Source organism: Vigna unguiculata, chromosome 10 (assembly GCF_004118075.2).
Source record: "Vigna unguiculata cultivar IT97K-499-35 chromosome 10, ASM411807v1, whole genome shotgun sequence".
In the NCBI taxonomy this organism is placed as follows: domain Eukaryota; kingdom Viridiplantae; phylum Streptophyta; class Magnoliopsida; order Fabales; family Fabaceae; genus Vigna; species Vigna unguiculata.
In genome coordinates, this window is record NC_040288.1 from 14,113,471 (window position 1) to 14,118,516 (window position 5,046).

Genomic DNA, 5,046 nt, shown 5'->3' on the forward strand with positions numbered 1-5,046 from the left:
ATTATTAGTTCTAAAGAATTGCTTTTAGGTCCTCCAAGTTCTGGAAAAACCACACTCCTTTTGGCTCTAGCATGAAAGCTTGATCCAGATCTTAAGGTGAAAAAAGAATTCCACTTTTCTTCATTGGCTTTTTGTTTCAATTGGTTATGTCCAACTCAAGTGTTGATTTATTCTAAGTGACTTATAATGGGCATGAGATGAATGAATTTGTACCCCAGAGAACTTCTGCCTATATTAGTCAGCATGATGTTCATATAGGAGTAAAAACTGCTTAGGGGAAAATCATTTCAGTTATTGAAGTTTGCTAAACTCTCACAGTCCAGGGATATTATAAAGGCTATGATTAAATAAAAATTCACTGAATTTATATTGTGATGAATAAGTTGTCTTTTCATGTTCCTGATTTCTAGTGATACCAGGCAAAAGCATCTAAAAGCCAAGAAGCAAATCAAATGATGACAGAATATGTACTTAAGGTGATATAACTCCTACTTCAAAAATACATTCTTAACAGCTCCCAAGAATTTGTTTATTTGTTATTTACAGATCTTGGGGCTGGAAATGTGTGCTGAAATTGTGGTGGGGATGAAATGTTGCGAGGTATATCTGGTGGACAAAGGAAACGTGTTACTACATGTGTTGAAATAGGCTCCCAAAGCCTTCAACCCTCAGCCACAAAAACCTCAGCACCTTAGGAATGCGGATTTTCTTCCTATTCATATCAATGACGAACACTTGGATGTTGTCCTCATGATCTTCGAACCATGCCTCAATTCTCTCATGATTTTATTGGTTTGAAGACCTTAGGGTAAGAGGAGTGGAGTGTTCATCATCTGATTGAGTGGCTCTTTGTAGACGACGAGACATGATGAGTGTGGGTATGGTTGTTTCTAAGAGATGTATGATACAAATGCAACAATTGAAGTGTAGTATTTATAATTAAACAGGCTGATTTTCATAAACAATTGATTAAATGTTGCAGATTTACCAAATTAATTCATTTTAGGTTACCAAAGCTAGATTAATGCAGCTTAATACAATATCTCACGCACACTACAAGAAAAAAATGTATTTTGCTAGAGAAATTAGCGAGGAAAAATATTTGTAGCTAATCCCTCGCTAATTTGTGAGGAAATAGTGAAAGAATAAAACTGTAGCGAGTCTGTAGCAAAATAGCTACAGATTTGTCAGAATATATATTTGTAACTAATCTTTCACTAATTTGCGAGGAAATAACGAAGAGAATAATTTGTAGTTTTTTCGTAGCAAAATAGCTACAGATCTACTACTATAACAAATTTGTAGCTAATATCTCACTAATTTGCAACAAAATAACTAAGGAATAGAGTTGTAGCTAGTTCGTAGCAAAATTGTTATAGATTTACAAGAAAATAGGTTTGTATCTAATCCTTCTCAATTAAAATTTACTATGTTTATTTTTAATTTTAGTATAAATATATATTTTTTAATTTAAATATTTTAAAATTATTTTTAGCTTAGATATTTTATTTTATTTTTAATTATATATTTTAAAATTAATTTTAATTTAAATGTTTTAAAATTATTTTTAATTTAAATTTTTTAAAATTATTTTTAATTTAAATGTTTTAAAATTATTTTTAATTTAAGTATTTTAAAAATATTTTTTTAAATATAATTGTATATATTAAAATATAAATTATATATATATATTAATAAATTGATTAAAATTTATAATAAATGGAGATAGAAAATTAGATCAATAAATGTTATTATTAATAATTTGTTTCATTATATTATCTTTTCAATAAAATATTATTAAACATTAATACTTAACATTTTTAAAAATTGTATTATTAATATTATTTATAATCATTATGTTTATGTCAGTATAATATTATTAATTATTTGTTGATCAAATTATTTTCATGTTATTTGTAAATTTTGATAAAAATAAATAATAAAATAATGAAAAAAATCTATTTTCCATTAAATTACCGTTAAATATTTTATTCTTTTAATATAGTCAAAATCTTAAAAACAGTTAGATAAATATTTGACGCTTTCTTTGATAAGCTTTTGGGGGTTTTGCTTTTTTCCTTTTGTCTCACTTGCCAAACCTTAATAATAGGAAAGATGGAGATTGATGCGTGTACGAAGAGCGAGAGTTATAGGAATGGTGTTGATGCAGTCATAAAGAGTAGGCGATGATCGTTAGTGTGGAGCTTAACTTCTATCGTTTTCTTAAAAGGTGAGTTTAATTTGACTCTACAGATTGAAAATTATATTCCATTTTTATGTAATGAAATTTAGGGTTAGTGTGATTATGTAGAATAGTGTTGATATTTGGTAGTATCGAAAAAGTTAAACTCAACTCTATGTGAATCTCTTCGGTTTTGTTTTTCATTTTCCCCAATTTTTGGCTCAGTTTTGTGAATCTGTTCGATTTTGTTTTTCTTTTTTCCTCATTTCTTTCTTTCTTTTTGCTTGATTTAAGGATCTTGATATGCTTTGACAACTCATCCAAACATTACTATTATTAGAAAATAGGTTTCTCTTAAATCTTATAATTTTATTTAGTGCTTGATTAGGGACTTGTGAGAGCTCTCTATCAAAAATTTGATATCGGATGCAAATATCTTATTCCATGTTGTTGCTAATAAGCTGACACTGAAAGTGAGTGTGGTGGCTTCTTTGGTCAATTTCCTCTTCGGATTCTTGCTACTCTCGATTACATTGTGGCTCGTCTTCATGTAAGTTCTTCAGTTATTTTTTGTACCTTTTTATCTTTGAAATTTAGCGCACTCTACAATTTGAGTTTCGTAAGTTTGCTTACTGATATATTATATATTATTAGTAGTTGGAATAGAGAAAAGCCTGTTTTAAACTACTTGTCTGACACTTGAAATGGTTGCTTATTATTTAGAACTCCTGTTTTCTTGTTCAAAGTGTTGTTGAACTATTGTTAGTAATGTTTCCTGAAGATAGTTAGGGTAGTAAAAGGCAACAGAACTGGTTAGGTGTATAGTCAAAGGGGGAAAGTGTTCTAGTACTAGTGTCACATCACTCTTTTTCGATGGTTATGAAGGAGTTAAGTGATATTGTAACCAAAATTTTGGAGAATTGTTGGGGACCTGGTGTTTTCTTTGTCTAAGGGGAGGAAGTTATTGCTGCCTTTGGACTGTTCGTAAATTACATGAACACGGTGAAAGTGGAATATTTTATTTAACATTAAAACTACACATTGGTCCAACTTCACCATTGTTCAATTTTTCTTAACTAAATACTTTTCTATGCTGTTTAATTTTAATTAGAAAGTCGTGTTCAATTTAACACAAACAAAAATAACTATGCAGTAATGATGATGATTTTACTAATGATTCAAATAATGAAAATATCATTTGTCCTTCTTTCTTAATGTCTTTAAATTCTTCCAAAACTAGCATGTAAACCATTTGGAATGGGGAATTGATGGATTTGGGTTGAATTTCTTGTGAGTTGAATATGTATGAATGGCCTGCTACTTAATTGAATGACAAAAGGTGGATTTAATTAAGTGAGTAAATTGCTTATCCTCTGCCTCAGATTTTGTCCAATTCATAGAGTAAACTAAATTTTTTGTTCTTCAAGCATCGTTCTTTTCCTACTTAACCTCTGAAGTTATTGAGAAGTCTTCAAAAGTTTACTAGGATTGCACTATATTAGGATTGCACATCTTATGAGTACCAATACTATAATATTGCTCAAATTTTGGTTGCTCTTATTATGCAAAAATAAATATGACAAATATAATATTTTGCTTCAATTAGTGTTTACTTATATTTACTTTATTTTAACTAATTTTTGTTCTTAATTTTAATTATGTCTTCAATTAGTGTCAATCAATTCTTTTCAAGTACAAATTTCTTAAAAGCATAATGTTGACCAATGTTTAAACTATCTACAAGGACAATGAGACCTGATAAAGGATGGATGTTGCGAAGAAAAGATCAATTTGGTAGTATAACTGAAGAATTTAGAAATCGCGTTGATGGCTTCATTGAAGTAGCTAAAAGAGATCCAAAATTTGCTGATGTAACAGGGCGCATTCCTTGTCCATGTGGAAAATGTAGGAATCGTTATTGGGATATATCATTTAATGTGGAAAAGCACTTGTATCAGCATGGATTTATGGATGGGTACACAAATTGGACCCTTCATGGTGAAGAAAGGTGGACAGATGGTGCGTCTGTTGTCCAAGACTGTGATGGACATAAATGCCAAGACAAAAGATACTGCAAATGCAAGACAAGATTTGAGGTTGATATGTAAACGTCCCAAGTTAGAGTTGGTGTTGGAGAATGAGAAGTATAAAAAACCCAAGGCAACATATGCCTTGAATTCTGACCAGAGAAAGATGGTGTGTGAATGGATAAAACAACTAAAGTTTCCAGATGGCTATGCGTCTAACATTTCACGTTGCATTAATGTAGATGAGGGAAAAATATATGGGATGAAAATTCATGATTGTCATGTTTTTATGCAAAGACTTATTCCTTTAGCATTTCGTGATATGTTGCCAAAGCCTATATGGGGTGTTTTAACATAGGCCAGCTTGTTTTTTAAAGAGATTTGTGCAAATGCAGTGCATGCTTCTGTCATGGAGCACGCTAAGATTTCTATCATCGAAACAATTTGTAAGCTTGAAAAGATTTTCCCACCAGCACTCTTTGATTCAATGGAACATTTGGTTATACATCTCCCACATGAAGTTAAGGTCGGAGGACCTGTGCAATATAGATGGATGTATCCATTTGAGAGATGCATGTTATATTTGAAAAGAAAGGTTCGAAATAAAGCAAAGGTTGAAGGGTCCATAGCATATGTTTTAGAAGAAATTTCTAATTTTGCTTCCATGTATTTTAATCCATGCATTCAAACAAGGCGTACTCAAGTTTCTCGTAACGATGATAGAAAGAAACAAATATTTTGGAATTGGTTAGCTGATAACTTTCTGAAAGGAGATATGATATGGAGAGTTGGAGTTATATTGTACATGTTTGATATAAACCAACTTCCACACTAACA

The 5,046-nt window shown here is 30.5% G+C and overlaps 1 long non-coding RNA gene across 1 annotated transcript; it reads left to right on the forward strand.

The window, feature by feature from the left end:
• Nucleotides 1–2,122: 2,122 nt before the first annotated feature.
• LOC114167254 lies at nt 2,123–4,840 on the forward strand. The gene is made up of 3 exons (XR_003600151.1): nt 2,123–2,230; nt 2,571–2,732; nt 4,061–4,840. It is a non-coding gene; the product is annotated as an uncharacterized LOC114167254 (long non-coding RNA).
• The last annotated feature ends 206 nt before the right edge of the window (nt 4,841–5,046 follow it).